General features: G+C 44.7%; 4 non-coding genes across 4 annotated transcripts; 1 reads left to right on the top strand and 3 right to left on the bottom strand.

Moving 5' to 3' along the window:
* Positions 1 to 3,084: 3,084 nt before the first annotated feature.
* On the top strand, positions 3,085 to 3,166 carry trnas-cga (transfer RNA serine (anticodon CGA)). The gene has a single exon. It is a non-coding gene; the product is annotated as a tRNA-Ser (tRNA).
* A 10,110-nt stretch (positions 3,167 to 13,276) lies between these two features.
* On the bottom strand, positions 13,277 to 13,368 carry trnar-ucg (transfer RNA arginine (anticodon UCG)). The gene is given in 2 exon segments: positions 13,277 to 13,312; positions 13,332 to 13,368. It is a non-coding gene; the product is annotated as a tRNA-Arg (tRNA).
* Positions 13,369 to 16,537: 3,169 nt separating this feature from the next.
* Positions 16,538 to 16,609, bottom strand: trnar-ucu (transfer RNA arginine (anticodon UCU)). Its single transcript has one exon. It is a non-coding gene; the product is annotated as a tRNA-Arg (tRNA).
* Positions 16,610 to 18,475: 1,866 nt separating this feature from the next.
* On the bottom strand, positions 18,476 to 18,557 carry trnas-gcu (transfer RNA serine (anticodon GCU)). Its single transcript has one exon. It is a non-coding gene; the product is annotated as a tRNA-Ser (tRNA).
* Between the last annotated feature and the right edge of the window lie 1,168 nt (positions 18,558 to 19,725).

Here is a 19,725-nt window from a genome sequence, read left to right as displayed (position 1 = left end):
GCCCAGCTCCAGCAATTCCTGCTTTAAATCCCCGTCCCTTCTCTTACCTATGTCGTTGGTACCAATGTGTACCACGACTTGTGACTGTTTCCCCTCCCCCTTCAGAACCCAGAAAACACGGTCCGAGGCGTCACGGACCTTGGCATCCGGTAGGCAACATACCATCTGTGAGTCTCTTTTGCTGCCACAGAACCTCCTATCTATCCCTCTAACTAACGAGTCCCCAATAACTATTGCCCTCCCGCTCTGCCCCTTACCCTCCCGAGCAACAGAGACGGAGACAGTGCTGGAGATCCTCTCACTGCGGCTCACCACTGGTATGTCATGCCCCTCAACCGTATCCAAAGCGGAATACTTGTTGCTAAGGGGAACGACCACAGGGGTTCCCTGCACGGACTGCTTCCTCCCAGCCCCTCTCACCGTCACCCATCTGTTTTCATTCCTCGGAGTAACTGTATTACTTAAGCTTCTGTCTATGGCCACCTCTGCATCTCTAATGATCCTACGTTCATCCAACTCCAGCTCCAGTTCCCTAACACGGTTTTGGAGGAGGTGCAGATGGGTGCACTTCCCACAGATGTAATCAGCAGGGACACTGACGTCGTCCCTCACCTCAAACATAGTGCAAGAGGAACATAGCACTGCCTGCACACCCATCCCCTCTGGATACCTTGCCAGTACCAGGTAGAAAGTGCAAAAATGAATTTAAACTCACTCCTGCTCGCCCATTCTGCCTAAGCACTGTGAGCCAAAGCCTTATAGCTCACGCTCTGCTTCCCACGCACTCCCCTGCCCGCTCCCGACGCTGCCCGCTGTATACTGCAGTCTACCTTTTATACTTTGCGCGCTTAAAAAACCCTTCCCAGACTCCTTCGCAGCCCACTTCCGGTTTTCACTTTAAACTTAAGAAAAATACTACTGCAAAAGTAAAGGCCAAAAAAAACACACACTAGCTGACTAATTAAATAAATAAATAATTCTATCAATCTCTCACCAGCACTCCTGCCTCCAATCATTCCCTCTCAGCTTGCTCCAGTGGAACAATGAGCAAGTCTCTTCTTTCCTTCTGCAGTCTCTTCTTTCCTTCTCCATGAACGGTATGCTTTGTCTCTACAGTGCACAAGAAAAAATACTTTTTCACTGTATATTAATACATGTGACAATAACAAATCAAATTAAATTAAATTAAACAATGATGAGAAATCCTACATGCCATTCTTTGCACCACAGATCCGCAGCTGCAGCGCTCGTACTGCAACAAAGAGCGCTCAGAGTAGAAAGTTCATCTTGCTGAAATAATAGGCCAATTCCAATTGGTTCCAGTTCAACATTTAAGCAAACGAGCAAACAAACATGACATGTCGCGACAGGGAAAGGATATCGTGGGTAAAAAATGCAAGAATCAAAGTGCATCAGACGTGACTGCCGTCAAACTGAACAGAACCAAACATTGGGCGGCACGGTAGCACAGTGGTTAGCACTGCTGCTTCACAGCTCCAGAGTCCTGGGTTCGATTCCCGGCTCGGGTCACTGTTTGCGTGGAGTTTGCACATTCTCCTCGTGTCTGCGTGGGTTTCCTCTGGGTGCTCTGGTTTCCTCCCACAGTCCAAAAATGTGCGGGTTCGGTTGATTGGCCACGTTAAAAATTGCTCCTTCGAGTCCTGAGATGCGTCGGTTAGAGGGATTAGCAGGTAAATATGTGGGGGTAGGGCCTGGGTGGGATTGTGGTCGGTGCAGACTCGATGGGCCGAATGGCCTCCTTCTGCACTGTTGGGGTTCTATGATCCATTATGCAAATGCTCCCAGTGCCACAAGAGAAGCCGTTTCTCCAAATAAGTGTTTGTATCGTTTTATTTGTTGCTCCTGCGCTGACAGGTAACAGTAAATCACAACCACAACAACCAGTAACAGCCAGTTAAATGGTCATCCCAGACTCGCTGATAATGGAGTTTCTTACAGTGACAGACAGTTTCTGACCATCCGCAGATTGGACCTGGAGGAAACCAGATTCACTGTCAGAGCTGAACTTTCTTGCAGAGTGGGTGGCAGAACCAGTTAGCGATGGTGGTGGAGTGGTGACTGTGCTAGCATTTGATCTAGGGTCAGTTCCTGGCCATCACAGTTCTGATTTCTTTAATTAGTTATCGCAGGTCATAACAGTAGGTGGGCACCCTTAAAATGAAATCCTCACCATCACGATCTTTCTAATGGAAAATTCAGCTTCAATTTACTTTCAGTGGAAACTTTGTTCCATGAAAGAACAGGCCTCAAAATTGATCAATGAATTCCCAGTATGAAACAATAGTAAAAAAGTGGCTAAAACGAGACAAGCCAATTTCAGTTTCCTACGGGCACACCTGATGCCTGATGAAATCAGCAACTAAGGTTTAAATTGAGGGGTGAGCGATATAGGACAGATGTTAGAGGTAGGCTCTTTACTCAGAGAGTAGTAAGGGCGTGGAATGCCCTGCCTGCAGCAGTGGACTCGTCAACATTAAGAGCATTCAGATGGTTATTGGATAAACATATGGATGATATTGGAATAGTGGAGATTCGAGGGGCTTTCGATTGGTTCCACTGGTCGGCGCAACATCGAGGGCCGAAGGGCCTGCACTGCGCTGTAATGTTCTATGTTCTAAGGTCGTTCCGTAATTATAACAAATGCAAATAACGATTGCTTATGCAGCGCGAGCGATGGTAGTATCGTGGTGAAAATAGCTGCCTTTCAAGCAGGTGATATGGGTTCGATTCCCAGCCATCGCATTGATAATTTATTTAGAACCTTATCGGCGGCCCCTTGCATTTTCAAACGAGTGAACAAAAACAGGGCAAACGCAACATTCGACAGTCATAGAGATATTTTTTTTTCATTTTCTCTTCGGACGTAATTAGTTTTCACTGAAAAATAATTTAAATAGAAACAAACAAGTCTCTGACCTAATAAATGAATTCAGAGACAAAGATACAAAGTAAAAGTTGAGGAACAAATTTCAGCTCACACACTGTGCTCTGCACAATCCTGGTACTGATGAAGATAATATATGCACTTTACTGAGGTGGTGACATTACTGTGGAAAATAAGTTGGTGCGATGGCCGAGTTGTTCAGGCGTTGGATTCGAAATCCAATGGGGTTTCCCCGCGCAGATTCGAACCCTGCTCGCAGCGATTATGGTTGGAAATGTTTGCTTCAGGCACGTACGAAGTCGCCAATTTTTTTCTATTAAGTATGTGGATCTCCATCATGCTTTCAGCTGCATGGCTCTGGGCCGGGTGTCGGAAGCTGAGCTTGGAAAGGACACCTGGGTGTCCTCGGGCTGGCATGGATGTGATAGGCCGAATGGGTTCCTTCTGTGCTGGTACTTTTCTCTGGTTCTTTCTGCGGTTCCATGCGGAAAATCATAACGTGAGCAGAATGAAAAAAAAATCAGCATCAGGTGCACAAGGACAAAACAATGTCTCACGTCAGAGGAAGATTCTGATGTAAAGACACACAGAGCATAAGAAGGACATTTAATCAGAATGAATAGAATGAATGAGAATATCAAAATGCTGCTCAGATGATATGTCATCGTGTTCATTCAAACACATTGCGACAAGCTGGTCATTACTGCGCGTTCGGTTTTCCTGGCTAAAACGGATTGGGAATGGAAAGAACAGGTTCACATCTGCACATTGTCAGGTCAAACTGTGTCTCAGATTGACAGCTCCCAGGACAGGTTTTCCTCTCCTCTCGCTCTGTGCTGTGGATTCTCGGGGATTAGCTGTGGTTTTCCAGCTCAGTAACTGTTCAAGCCTCTGAGGCCGGCGATGCTCACAGTGTCTGTTCCTCAGATTCAGGGGGCTGCAGCCAATCAGAGTTGTTCCGGGGATAACCCAGAACTGGTTGAAATGATGATATTGTTCACGAACTGAATTCTATTTGATCAAATGAGATACAGATTGTGTGCACTCAGTCACTAAACAACAATATCCCGCCTTCATATAGAGTGGATGAGATGGGGCAGAGGGATAGAAAGAGACAGAGTGAGTTAGGGCAGTGAGACACAGACGGCCAGACAATGTCTCAGTGACAGAATTCCTTGTAAATTCCGGCTTTATACAGAAAGATTCTCCTGGAGAAACAAAAACTGCAGTCTCAGCTCTAATTGATATTGTAGCAGAGACACATTATTAATCCCACACTCAGGAACAGTGCTGCATTTTGACAGCAAAGATGGGGAGAGGCAATAGAAACTGAATGGTCCAGTTCTAAACAGTGTGCAGGCCCAGATGGACCTAAGGTTCAGAGAGATCGTTGAATTTGAGAAGAAATTTTAAAAGAGTCGCTAGGAAAACAGAAGGGATTCTTGGTTTCATAAGTGAATACACTTTGTATGCATAGAATCTCTGCATTGCTGAAGGAAGCCAGTTGGCCCATCGAGTCTGCACCGACTCTCTGAAACAGCATCTTTCGCGCAATTTTACCATCGCTAATCCCCCGAACCTCCACATCCTGGGACACTAAGGGACAATTTAGCATAGCCCATGCACCTAAGCAGCACGTCTTTGGACTGTGGGAGGAAACCGGAACACCCAGAGGAAACCCGCGCAGACACAAGGAGAACGTGCAAACTCCACACAGACATGCACACTCTCTTACACAATATTCACACCTACACATTCACAGGACAAAGCTTTCACTAAATGTAAGGTCCCAGACGGAATTTCCCCTCCTTTTAGCCTTTGCTCCGGATTACAGGGGGTTAGTTATAGTTCTTCACCTCAGTAACACTCTGAGGCCCGCTTCCCGCAGATTGCCTTTGAATTCATTCATGGAATGTTAGCGTCGCTGTCTGGGTCATCATTTATTGCCCATCCATAATTGCCCTTGGGAAGGTGGTGGTGAGCTGCCTTCTGGAACCGCTGGAGTCCATATGGTGCAGGACCACATCTGTTCACCAGGTTCCGCGGCAAGAGCCAATCATATCTGTTTTTTTTCAGTTATTATAGTGATTACAGATGTCATTGAGTTTCTTTCGGGTGAAAATACAAATTATCTGCTCTCCGAATCTCTGGATTTCCTGTTTTATTTGTTTCTCCTGCACTGACAGATAACAGTAAATCACACCCTCAACAACCAATGACAGCCAGTTAAATAATCATCCCACAGTCGCTGATAATGGAGTTTCTGACAGTGACAGACAGTTTCTGACCACCCTCCGATTGGGCCTGGAGGAAACCAGATTCACTGTCAGAGCTTAACTTTCTGCAAATTAACAGATGCAGTGAAAAGAACACAGAAAAATAACATCGCCGCTGGAGGAGGCCATTCGGCCCTTCGAGCCTGCTCCACCTTTCATGATGATCATGGCTCATCATCCAACTGGTCCCACATTGTATCCACGTATCCTTTCCTCCAGTTTGCCTCAAGTGCTATATCCAACTGCTTTGAAAACATTCAATGTTTTGGCCTCGGAAATATTGTCACCATCCGTGTGTGTCCAAGGTAAAATCCAGTTTAAAGTTGCTGTCAGTGGAAACTTTGTTTAAATCAAAGAACATGCCTCAAAGCTAATCAATGAGTTCTCAGTCTGAAGCAACAGTAAACAGGTGGCAGCCGTCCTAAAAAACGAGACAAGCCAAGTTGAGTTTATAAACTGTGCAATGGACACACCTGGAGCTTGATGAAATCAGCAACTAAGGTAGTTCCGTAATTATAACTGATGAAAATAAGGGTTGTTTAAGCAAAGTGAGTGATGGTGGTATAGTGGTAAGTCTGACTGCTTTTTCTAAAGAGTTGACCCGGGTTCGATTCCCAACCATCGATTTAGTATTTTATTTAGAACCTTATCCGCGGCATCTTGTGTTTTAAACCGAGTGGACAGAAACAGGGCGAACGCAACATTTGACAGTCATGAAATAAAATGGAGATTTCTCTTTTTCAGTTTTTATTCGGACGTAATTCGTTTCTGATGAAAAATTATTGAAATAGAAAAACAAGTCTCTGACCTAAGAAATGAGTTCTCAGTCAGAGACAAAGATACAAAGGACAGGAACAAATTTTGCCTCACACACTGTGCTCTGCACAATCCTGGTGCCTGATGAAGTTAATTTGAACGTTACTGAGGAGGAATCCAACAGGGTTTCCCCACGCAGGTTCGAACCTTGCTCGCAGAGACTATGTTTGGGAGTGTTTACTTCGGCTGCTTCACAGAGCCACAAATCCCAGTGATTGTTTGGTATGAAGGTTTTGGATCTCCATCATGCTTTCAGCTGCATGTTTCCGGGCCGGGTGCAGCTGGGTGAACTAGGAAATGACACTTTAGTATCCCCGGGTTGGCATGTACAAGCTAGGCCGAATAAGTTCCTTGTATGGCTGTTACCTTTCTTTTGTTCTTCCTGTGGTTCCATGAGGAAAATCATAGCGTGAACATAATTTTTTTTAAAATCAGCATCAGGGGCACAAGGGCAAAACAAGGTCTCAAATCAGAGGAAGATTCTTATGCAATGACACATTTCATCAGAATATATTGAATGAGTGAGAATTTCAAAATGCTGCTTAGATGATCTGACATCGTGTTAATTCAAACACATTGCAACAAGCTGGTCATTACTGGGCGTTCTGTATTCCTGATTATTACAGTTTGGGAACGGAAGGAGCAGGTTCACATCTACACATTGTCATGCCAATCTGTGTCTCATATTGAGAGCTCCCACGACAGGCTTTCCTCTCCTCTCGCTCTATGCTGTGGATTCTCCGGGATTAGTTGGAGTTTCCCTGTTCAGTAACTGTTAAAGTCTCTGAGGCCAGTAATGCTCACAGTGTCTGTTCCCGAGATTCAGGGGGCTGTCTCCAATCAGAGCTGTGCCGAGGTTAACCCAGAACTGGTTGAAATGGTGGTCTTGTTCACAAGCTGAATTCTATTTGATCAGATGAAGATACGGATTGTGTGCACTCAGTTACTAAGCAACAACATCCCACCTTTATATAGAGTTAATGAAAGGGGTTCGAGTGATAGACAGAGATAGAGTGAGTTCGAGCAGTGAGGCACCGACGGCCAGGCAATGTCGCAGTGACTGAAATCTTTGTAAATTCCGGCTTTATACAGAAAGATTCTCTTGGAGAAACAGAAATTGCAGTCTCAGCTCTCACTGATATTGTAGCAGAGACACATTATTAATTCCACACTCAGGAACAATGCTGCATTTTGACAGAAGAGATGGGGCGATTTTAGGAAATGTGTCAGGGTCCTTGGGAGGGTGTAAATGAGATTTACTGAAATGGACACGGCGATGAGGGATTTTAGCTGCATGATTTGTTTGGAGAATACAGAGTTCCTCTCGTTGAAGTAAACTGAATTAAGTGCGGCTCTGAGAGATGCGTAAAAGTGTATAACATATTGAACTAAGATGTGGAGATGCCGGCGTCAGTATTGAGTGCTGAGGCTGTTGCAGCAATGCCGTCGTCGTGGGGGATGCTGGTGTAGAGTGCCGAGACGTCCGTTGTGACGAGGAGTATTCCTGATTCAACTGTTCCATGGGTGCTGAGCTTCTGTAAGAAGTTCGTGGTGTCGCTTCAGAAGCTGGCGGTTCCTTTTCGATGGATTTCAGGGTGCCTTCGACTTAGCCAGAGAGGTTCTCATACAGAATCCTAGTGCCTAATATTGAACTAAAGTACTCAGGCGGAAATCGTTGCAGTCACTGCGAGCAGAAAGTTTTGGGAACACTGAAGATTTAAAAAAGTAGAGGAGGCATAGGGTCATCGCAATTCAGAAGGAAGCATGCAGTCGATTGAGTCTGTACCGGCTCTCTGACAGAGCATCCCACTCTATCCCCAGGTAATTACCCCGATATTCCTCCTAACCCAAACATGATGGGACATTATAGGACAATTTAGCATGGCCAATTCACCAAAGCTGCACATCTTTGAGGAAACCCATGAGGGCACTGAAAAAATGTGCGAACTCCACACATGTGGAGATTGCTGCTTTCTTGCATCTTTGTAGAAACTTGATGTCTGTTTCGATATGGACGATGTTGTTGGAACCGGCTTGGAAACTCCACACAGACAGTGAATCACGGACAGAATTGAAACCGGGTCACTGGCCCTGTGAGGCAACAGTGAAAGTGGTTGTAGATAAGATAATTTATTTATTTGTCAGAGTAGACTTACATTCACACTGCAATGAAGTTACTGTCAAAATCTCCTCGTCGCCAAATTCCGGCGACTGGAATTCATTACCACAGGTAGTAGTTGATGCCAAAATATTGAATGTATTCAAGTGGCGGCGAGATATAGCACTTGAGGCGAAAGGGATCAAAGGTTATGGGTAAAAAGCAGGATTAGGCTCTTTAGTTGGACAATCAGCCATGATCGGAATGAACGGTGGAGTAGGCTTGAAGGACCAAATGGTCTCCTGCTGCTCCAGTCTTCTATGAATCCCCCAAACCGAGAATCATACCACGAGACCAACGATCCGGTGACATGCAAGGAGCTGAGCCAATCAATATATGTTCCTCTCAAAGCAGACTAGCTGTCTTTGCAGACGTTGATAGAGGAATAGATAATGAAGAATACACAGCAGATTCATAGGGAAACATGATCCTCTTTCTTAAGCCCTGAGTATTCAATCAAATGTTCAATGTCGGAATTGGAGTTTCTCTCAGCGACATTGATTCAAATCATATCAGTTCACAGAAAGTGTGGAAGAACACAGCTAAGTGTGTTCAAATAGAGAGAAACAATGTACGAAATGTTCCGTCGATTAATGGTGAGAGTCGGTTTTGCACCCACCGGTGCAGAATACAATCGATAAACAGACTATCGCCAAAACCACTCGACATTTCGTCAACTTCTCAGAAACTTGCAAACCGTCTCCTTCCATTTGATTTTCTATCCATGAGGGGTTGGGGAGGAAGGTTCCCCCCACAATCGCTCCTGGATGTCCAGCCAGATGGAACATGTTTCAAATGTAGCTGCTGCAAACACAGGAAATTTCTATCCCATCAGGTCAGGGAATGTTAGGAATGGAGCGGTGTGAAACATTCCCAGACCATGTCCCACATGTTTCTCCTCAGCATGAAAACTCACCGCGGAAAGACTGAAACAGAGGCTCATTCAATCACACCATGATTCACATCACTCACACCATAACCATGAGGCCACTGATGAAGTCAGGATGACTTCGAATTTCTCCTAAAATGCCAACTGACTGGCAGAATGACATTACACACGGGACTGGCGAGTCACAACCATAGGCTGACTTGGCGAGTAGTGAAAATTGATATAACTGCTTCTGATCTTCACGAGAACAGGCAGTGAAATAGAACATTGTTCATTGACACCTCTGCTGCATTGTGAAAAAGTGGTTGATAAACAATTGCGTTGTGAAAAGATGGTTGATAAACTTTGGGATACATTGAAAAGTTGTTTTCATTGCGTTGGGCTCCAACGGGTGGCTCGTTGGTCTAGGGGTATGATTCTCGCTTTGGGCGTAGCATTAAAATGCGAGAAGTCCCGGGTTCAAATCCCGGACGAACCCAGGCAGGCTTTTTTTTAGAAGATAATTCCTTGCAATGAAGAGGGCGACAATGAGCGAAAGCCGAAGCAGTGCTGAGCTCCCGAGAACTCATTGCAGAGAAAATATCTCTGCAAAAGTCCGGAAGCAACCATGCAGTCTGACAGAACTGGGAATCCCACGGTCTGATATTAATTTTTCCATAATTTACTTTCATTCCGGTGCTCCGAGTGAACCGTGAGTATTGGTGCATTTCAGCAATCCTGTTCAAGGGCAATTTACAACCAGGCGACATACACATCAACAGAGGAAATAGGAGCAAAAGTAGACCATTCGGCCCCACAAGCCTGCCCCGCCATTCACTCAGATCATGGCTGATATGTTTGTGTTTCGATTTCCACATTTCTATCTATCCCCGATAACCTTTGGTTCTGTTGCCAAACAAGAATCTATGTACCTCCGGCTTAAAAATATTCAATATCCCCGCTTCCACCGCCTTCTGAGGCAGAGTTGCAAAGTCGCTCAATGCTCCGAGAGAACAGAATTTGCCATCCGAAAAGAAGAAGCTCAGTTTTCTTTAAGTGCCTGTTGTTCTGGATTCACTCACAAGTAGAGACATCACTTCCACGTGCAACTTGTGAAGACCATTCAAGATCTGAGGTGCTTTGAGCAAGGTACCTCCCACTCGGAGTATCTCTGGTACAAAGACGCCCAGCCAGTCTGCGTAACCTTTCCTCTGATCAACCGAGTAAATCTTCTCTGCACTGTCGAACTATTCATGATATCAGACTGGTAATTCTCTTCTGGATCGTTTCCAACACATTCCCACCCTTCATTAAATATGGACACCAAAACTTCAGACAATATTCGAGATACTTCACTAATGACCTGTACAACTGAAGCATGACATTCTTTTCTCACACGCTTAAATGCTTGTAACAAATCAAATATTCCATTAACCTTTTTTATTCCTTGCTGAACATGCATACTAATTATTTGTGACTCGTGCACTCGAGCACCGAGATCCCTCTGCACCTTGGAAATCTGCAGCCGTTCTATATTTGAGTAATAATCTGATTTTGTTATCTTCCTGCCAAAGTGAATAACTGCACATTATATTCCAGTTGCCAGGTGTCTGCCCATGTACAAAACCTGTCTGTAGCTATCTGCAAGCTCCTTACGCACTCTCTACAAATTACTTAACGACATATATTGTGTCTTCTTCATGTTTTGCTGCCATGCTTTCATGATGTGGGCTGGGATAACTGAGCTTCTATATAAAAGCCAACTCCCAGACACAAAGGGCCGGATGATCTTTTCCTGTGCTGTAGCTATTCTGTGTGTATGGGTGCGATAACCATTCTGTCGCACGTAGTGTGTGGTGCAGGATTTGAGTGTGGAATTCATTGTCTATCTGGCAATCTCTGTGGATGTATATGAGTGAATGATTCATTCTGTATAACCCTGTGTTTTGTTCATCCTGTGATTGGGGAATTACTAATTGTCTCCCAGTCTCTCAGACACTTTGTAGATCTGGAGTGATTCAATAAATAAGATACCTAAGTGAAATTGGGACCATTTTTTCGATTTCTTAAACTGCTCGACCCGACCCTCCACCCGACCATTTCATGTAACATTATCTGTTTGTTTCTGAATTCCATTCTCCTTCCAACACTTATCCAGCTTTCCATTCAATGCAGCTGTGCTAATCGTCTCCAATCGTAGAATGCCGAAAGTACAGAAGGGAGGACATTTGGTGCATCGAGTGTGTACCGACTACAATCCCACCCAGGTCCTAGTTCAGTAACGCTCATTTACCCTGCTGATCCCGCTGACAATCGGGTCCATTTAGTATGGCCGATCAACCTAGCCCGCAGATCTTTGGACTGTGGGAGGAAGCCACACAGACATGGGGAGAGCGTGCAAACTGCACACAAACAGTGAACCGAGGCCGCAATTGAACGTAGGACCCTGGCGCTGTGAGGCAGGAGTGCTAACCACTGTGCCACCCAAAATTATTTCCAGTCTCTTCGCAAATTTCCCGTGTCATATCCTTCAGAACCTTTGGATGGTCAAACGAAATTTAAATCTGGTGATCGTTTCTTCTCGTGTTCTGCAGTGACATATTCACTGCAATGATTTCTCCTGACCTCAAACCTGCTCCCGATTTAATAAACGATCGCTGGGCTTGTCCGGGTTTTAAACCCGGAAGCACTGGCATACTAATATTACCCTAACCGAGAATCATACCCCTCGACCAACGAGCCAGTGGATTTAATGATTAAATTACGAGGTCTATCCAATCACACCCCTTTATTAATTCTTCATATTGACCTATTCCTGGAACACCCTCACTTGATGTGAACGTCTTCCCTCTGTTGAAGTTCTGGGTTGCGGCCAGTAGATGCCAGCACACCCAGGAAGAGCGAAGCTCACAGACCAGAGAGGTATAAATAAACAAGAATTGTTCAGACTATCGGGAAGTTTTAACAATATTAATGTTGGACGTGGCTTTTTTATGTTAGTTATTTTGTAACAAGCAGTTGTTATCGTTGTCTGTCTCTTGATTCGAGGATGACACCCAGTCAGGGCCGTGAATTACTGCCATGGGTCTTCAAGTGAGTGAGCAGGCCCATTCTCGGCCCACAGAGCTTTCTTCTCTGTTACTTTCTTCTCTCCCGCCATTCTGCCTCATAAAAGCGTGCTGTAGATTGAGGGAAACGTTTTGGCCATTTTCAACGATGAGTAACAAATTCCTCCCAGTCACCAGCATGAATGCTGCCTCGCTTCAATCTGGAGGATGTCGGGGAAGCATTACTGATGGAATTTCTCTCACACTCTTCGGATTCGCTGATATGCTGGTCGCATGTACATCATTGTGCTAAAGCCACCAACCATCAATGAGATGTATGAGAGAGTGAGATACATTTTTATCTGCCCTTCTCTGGCCTATTGTGTCGAAATGAAATTTTTCAAAATCTTTCACTAATTTACAGCCCAGCATCAGGCCTCCCTCATCCTTGTTATTGCAGCAGAAGAAGCATCCAGTTTCTCAATCCGTTACCAGGCCATTCTCTTTCTACTTAATGATTCTACTTTTTATGGCTTGTTGGTGTCGCCTGCTGAACCAGCATTTGTTGTCTTTCCCTAATTGTCCATCAACTGAGAGTGGCTTGTTCGGCCGTTTCAGAGGGCAGGTAAGAGTCACCCTCATTGCTCTGGGTCTGCAGTCACATGGAGGGCAGACTTCTTTATCTAAAGTGCACTGGTGAACTAGATGAGGTTTTACAACAATCGGCGGCAGTTTCAAGGCCGCCATCACTGATACGCGCTTTCAATTCCAGATTGATTTCATCAATGAATTAAATTTCACCAGTGGTGGGATTTACTCCGTCTTCCCAATGATTAGTGCACGCCTCTGGATTACCAGCCCAGTGATATAACCTTTCATCCCTGTAAACAGAAACAGTTCATTCAGCTCATTATTAAACCTCTTCCTGAGGATGTGAGAATTCCCTCCACAGAATTTGATTAAACCATTTGCTGCAAAGCCTGTTGCTCCATTCGGGAGCATCAATGATTTATCAAGATCTCAAAGATAAGATTGATTTCTTGGGAGGAGAATAAAATAATGAGATTAGAAAATTGAGTGAAGAAAACAACAAGGAAGTGCATTCTCAGATAGCGCCCGGCAATGTTTGCAAGAAAATGCAGAGCTTTCAGCTCTTGAAGGACATTTCGTTTTTTTCCGGAACTTCGACCAGATTTCTGCATAAGACGACCGCGACAGGACTCGAACCTGCAATTTTCTGATAGCATTATCACTACGATTGCCGAAGTCAGACGCCTTATCCATTAGGCCACGCGGTCAACAGATGCAATACTGCACAGAATGACAGTACCATGTGAATACCTACCGTGGTTATATTTATTGTCAGTCCTATTTTTGGACGCTTCGCTGATTCCCAGATGCCACAAATTGAAGGGGAATCCCCAGCGTTTGTAACTAACATTTTCATTACTAACATTCTTGGCTGCCTGTCTGTGTGGAGTTTGCACGTTCTCCCCGTGTGCGTGGGTTTCCTTCGGGTGTTCCGGTTTACTCCCATCCCCAACGATGTGCAGATTAGGTGGATTGGCCAGGCTGAATTGACCCTTCTTGTCGGGGGGATTAGTAGGGTAATTACTTGTGGTTGCAGGGAGGGATTCTCCGTCGGAGAGTCGGCGCAGAATGTCTGGGCCGAGTGGCCTCCTTCCGCGCTGTTGGGATCCGATGCCTCCTATACATCCTGTCTTAAATCTTCACTGCCTGTCCCTGAATCCTTCTGCTCGCAGCTAATCCAGCAACTTGGCCTGTGTTCAATGTGTTATGCTCTTTCACACGTCTCTTATATCACCACTCAATCCCGTCAGCTGCAAAGAGAGAAAATCCGAATTATCCAGCCAAACCTTTTCTCTAAAATCCATCATCGCTGGATCCAAAGCAGTAAATCTCCTGAGGACCCTCACACTTTCTAAAGTGTGGTTACCGGGTCTGGGTGCAATCCTAAAACAGCTGTAGTTAAGCAGAGCTTTATAAAGATTGAGCATAACTTCCCATTTTTTATACTCAATGCCTCCATTTATGAAGTAAGAAGTCTCACAACACCAGGCTAAAGTCCAACAGATTTATTTGGTGGCTTACTTCTTACTGTGTTTACCCCAGTCCAAAGACGGCATTTCCACATCATGGCTTCCATTTACGAAGCCAAGCATCCAATCCGCCTTCCTGACAACTCTCTCAAATTCGCCTCTCTCCTTCAAGATCTCTCTGAACCTCTGGTCACTCTGAGCCTGCACACTGCTCAGAACTGGGCCATTCAGTTTCTATTGCCTCTCCCCATCCCTTCTGTCAAAATGCAGCACTGTCCCTGAGTGTGGGATTCATAATGTGTCTCTGTTACAATATCAGTGAGAATCTCCAAGAGAATCTTTCTGGATAAAGCCGGAATTTACAAGGATTTCAGCCACTGAGACATTGTCTGGCCGTCTGTGTATCATCGCCCTCACTCACTCTGTCCATGTCTATCCCTCCACCCCCACTCGTTAACTGTATATGAAGGGGGGATCTTGTTGGTTAATGACTGAGTGCAAACCATCTGTATCTTCATCTGAACAAATAGAATTCAGCTTGTGAACAAGATCATAATTTCAAACAGTTCTGGGTTAAACCAGGCACAACTCTGATTGGCTGCAGCCCCCCGAATCTGGGGAACAGACACTGTGAGCATCGCCAGCCTCAGAGGCTTTAATAGTTACTGAGCTGGGAAACTCCAATTATTCTCCCCGAATCCACAGCACAGAGCGAGAGGAGAAGAAAGCCTGTCCTCGGAGCTGTCAATCTGAGACACAGTTTGACCTGTCAATGTGCAGAGGTGAACACTGTGTCAGCGAGAGTGTGCTAAAGGGGCGGCTGGGTTAGACTAATGTTACTGTGTTTGTGTGTCCGCTCTCAGCGGCTGATTTCCCAGTCCTTCTTGTGTCAAATCACAAGATTCTCCTGTCATTGGATCGCGCTGCTCAGACCTGAAGAGAGAATTTAAGGGAAAGTTTGGGTCGATTTTAAGGTTTCAGTCGACAAAAGCGCGATCAATGCAGCAAAGAAACGGGTTGAAGTGGGAATTGCTGCCTTGAATTCAGATGGAATTTTCACGACAGGAAACGTTCGGATTTCAGTAACAGAAATCAGTCAGTCTGAGAATCTAGATAGTCTAATTTTAATTTCAGTGGGAGAGTTTGTGAAGAGAGAGAAACACAGCTGCAGGATCCGGGAGCTGACAACAGCTTGTCTCTGCACCATCCGCTCTCTTCCTTTCAGTTGCTCTGTGCCGCCACCACTGGTTTCATTTCGGACCCAGTTCTGACTCTCACACACATTTTCCACACACTCTCGGATATCATTTTCTGCCAGAAATACATCTGATGCGTTAACATGGCAACAGCTGCTTTCTCAATGAACTGCCCAGCTCGGTTGGATCTGTCAGAAATTATTGGGAGATTTTAAAGCAACATCGATTTTGTTGCAGAATTCTCTAATATCTGAATATATTCCATCACTTTTTCGCTTGTGTTTGGTGTCCTGGGCTGAGGGACCACTTAATCCATAGACATTTTGAAGTTAATTCTAACAAGAAATTTCCTGATGTCTTATGATTGTCTATAATCCTCTTTTACTAACGTTCCAATATGATTATTCTTCCTTATGTTCCACATGTTCGTTCCATTCCCAAACTGTTTTAAGCAGGAATACCGAACGCCCAGGAATGTCCAGCTTGTAGCATGTTTTGAATGAACGTGATATTTCATCATCTAAGCAGCATTTTGAAATTCTCATTCATTCAATGTATTCTGATGAAGTGTATTTCTTATGTCCTGTGTGTCATGACACAAGAATCTTTCTCTGAAATAAGTCCTTGTTTTGTCCTGGTGCTGCTCTTTTTCTTTCTTCTCAAGTCATGATTTTTCTCATGGAAGTTATAGCACAGAAGCCATTCGGCCTATATTGTCGATGCCAGCACAGTTCCCGGTCTTTATAGAAAGAGCCCACAGTAAATTAGAATTCAATATCATGGGCTGCCCTGGAGAAGCCAATTAAACATTTCCAATCTCGCTCATTGCGCACAGAGTTTGAACCTTCGCGAGGAAACGATGGTTTTGAGTCCAACGCCTTAACCACTCGGCCAACGCAGCTGCTTATCTCTCAAAATGATGTAATCACCTCAGCGATGTTCATGTTAAGTTCATCAAGCACCAGGATTGTGCAGTGAGCAGTGTGTGAGCTGACATGTGTTCCTCTATTTTTATTTGGTGTCCTTATGTTTGACTGAGAATTCATTTGTTCAATTATTCTTCTATTTCAACATTGTTTTCAGGATAAAGAAATTGAAACCGAATTCTCCGTCCGAAATAAATAAAATTAGAAGGGGAAGCGTATTTATCGGCAATTGCCGCGTTCGAATTTTATTTTGTCCACAAAATAAAGTCATAACTACATTACCAATGCGATGGCCGGGAATTGAACCCGGGTCAACTGCTTAGAAGGCAGCTACGCTCACCACTATACCACCACCGCTCGCTATGTTTGAGCAATGGTTATTTACATTTGTTATAATTACGGAAGTGCCTTAGTTGTCGATTTCCTCAGACACCAGGTGGTCCTGACGCACATTTTGTAAACTGAAATTGTTCACTCTTGTTTTTTGGACAGTTTAAGCCTACTTTTTAATATTGTACCTGCCTGGGAACTCATTGAATAGTTTTGAGGCCTGTTATTTCGGTTAAAAAAGTCTCCAATCAAAGCAAATTTAGATTCCAAGTCGAACGCCTGAACCACCCTGCCATCGGAGCTGTTTATTGGCCAGTCGATGCAACGACCTCAGTAACGTTCATATTGACTTCATCGGGATTATTGAGATCACAGTCAGGGAGGTCAACTGTGTTCGGTTCCCGTTACTTTATATCTTTGTCTCTGACTGAGAACTCATTCATTAACACAGAGACTTCTTCCTCTGTTTTAATATTTTTTTCTGCAGAGAGAATTTGAAGCGGAATTTTCCGTCCGAAAAAATAATATTTAAACGGGACGTCCTTTTTGTTTCATTTCCGGCAAATGCTGCGTTTGAACTGTTTTTGACCACATGATTTGAAACGCAAGAGGCCGTAGATAAGGACCTAAATAAATAACCAGTGCTTTGGCCGGGAACCGAATCCGGGCTAACTGCTTGGAAAGCAGCCATGCTCACCACTACACCACCATTGCTTGCTCTGTTAAATAGGTTGTTATTTTCATTAGTTATAATTACGGAATTACTTTCGTTGCTCACGAAGGTGTGTCCATAACACAATTTGTAAACTGATCTTGGCTGTCGCGTTTTTCTGCACAGTTTAACCCCCCTTTTCACTGTTGTTTCTGACTGAGAACACATTGAATAGCTTTGAGGCCTATTCTTTCATTGCAACGAAGTTTACACAGGAAGCAAATCGAAGAAATATTTCCATTAATAACTCATGAATAATGAGAATCTTGAATGAATTTCATTTCAGATGTCCTGTTCTGTACTGTTCTGACCTGCGATAGCTAATTAAATAAGTCACCAATGTGATGGCCAGGAACCTTGATCGAATGCTCACACAGTCACCACCATCGCCCACTTGACTCTTGGAGCTGCTGCTGCCCACAGAGGTGGCCAAGCAAGAGGCACAGATGTTGACATACTGCACCCGCTCCAAGTAGATTAACAAAATTACTGAACAAAAAAAGGAACTATGACAGTCTCTTTGAAAGCATAGCACCAACACCTCTTAAAGAATCAATTTGCTGTAACTAATTCAATATGAACCTATTCAATGTCAGCCCTATTCCTTGCCAGTCCTCAAACAGGCATTGACTGGTTAGAAGTTTTAATCTTATCCGAGAACAGTTGGAGAAATTCCCAAAGAAGTGAAACTGTCGCCCTGAACTTCATAGAATCCCTACAGTCCAGAAGGAGGCCATTCGGCTGATCGAGCCGGCGCCATCAGCAATCCCATGCAGGCCCGTAACCCCACATATTTAACATGCTAATGCTCGTGACAGTAAGGGGCAATTGAACATGACCATTCCACCTAACCCGGCAATAATTTTCATGGCGGAACGTCCGGTTCTGGAAAGATAAAATCCGCAACTGGTGCCTCAGATGAAGCTTGAGTCTGTTTTGGAGCTTCTGAAACCACATGTTCTCCTGGTGTCAAACTCCTGCCCAAAGTTGGTGTCCTGATTTGAATCGATTGCCAGCTCGAGTTTCTCATTTGGATGAGGAATATGGAATGGTGCTGGATTATTCACCCCAAATACCTGCAGAACTCGGTCGAAACTTCACGTTTGTTCGAAAACCTCAGAATAAGTCATCAGCCCACCCTCAATCAGTGGGTCAATACGAAGACGGAGAAAATGCACCCACGACGAAGATGGGATTCGAACCCACGCGTGCAGAGCACAATGGATTAGCAGTCCATCGCCTTAACCACTCGGCCACCTCGTCATGCGTCTACGCCCCCCCCCCCCAAAAAAAAACCAGCTCTTGTGCTCTTAACACCCGCAACAAGAGGACATTTCTCCCGCAGGACAATGTTGTGTTCCTGCTCTCTCGTTAATCTCGGTTCGTTGTAACTCTTCCATTCGATGTAAATCCATAGAAAGTAAAGAGGGAGACAGTTAATTTATCAGGTCCCTCCAGGTCAGAAGGTTGCGTGTTTAATTCACGTCAGGCTGCTGGAGGATTTCTGCAGTTGGTCTTTGGATTCTGCATCCGGGGAAAGTTGATTGTTTGCAAATGTTCGCGAAATGATACATTTCAAAATTATGATGATATAATATCAAAATGATATTTTAGGGATACCTCCGGCTTCCACGAGCAGGTCATATTTTTGCTGTTTGTAAATTTAAAGCAACGTCCACGGTCCGAGATGATTCAGCGGACATCTCAGGGGGAGCTGACTTCTGGTGATTTAACCGGAGGATTCACATCTCAGGCGGGGAGCAAGGCTGAGAAGGCGGGGCCTGTATCAATAATCTCAACCGATACGGGAAATGATCGGGAGCTGTTGGCTGAATCTGCTGCACAGCCAACTGAACTAAACCTGGGACAAATGCGCTGTGCCACCCACGGTAACACAAATCAACATGACGAAGCAAATTTGCTGCCGAGAAAATCCAGATTTGCTCTTGGACAGCAGCCGAATATGCCTTTTTGATGCGAGTGAAAACACGATAGCAAAGGGTGGTTTCGATCCATCTACCTCTGGGTTACGGGCCGCTTCCGCTGCGACACTCTGCTCCGAAACATAATCGCTTCCTGTCGATGACTGTTGCGCGGCAGTCCGACAACTATTAGAAACATAGAAACATAGAAACCCTACAGTGCAGAAGCAGGCCATTCGGCCCATCGAGTCTGCACCGACCACAATCGCACCCAGCCCCTACCCCCACATATTTACCCGCTAATCCCTCTAACCTACGCATCTCAGAATTCTAAGGGGCAATTTTTAACCTGGCCAATCAACCTAACCCGCACATCTTTGGACATCCATTGATTTAAAACAACAACCCCCGTGGTGGGAAGCACACCCTGGCTGGACAATAACACATGACATCACCTCGAGTGTAACAGATAGAGAAAGACACACAGAAAAGCAGTAAGAGACTATCAG

The sequence above is a fragment of the Mustelus asterias genome, unplaced genomic scaffold, assembly GCF_964213995.1.
Source record: "Mustelus asterias unplaced genomic scaffold, sMusAst1.hap1.1 HAP1_SCAFFOLD_35, whole genome shotgun sequence".
NCBI lineage: Eukaryota > Metazoa > Chordata > Chondrichthyes > Carcharhiniformes > Triakidae > Mustelus > Mustelus asterias.
The sequence above is the reverse complement of the archived record's forward strand: the minus strand, read 5'-3'. Positions and strand labels throughout refer to the sequence as shown.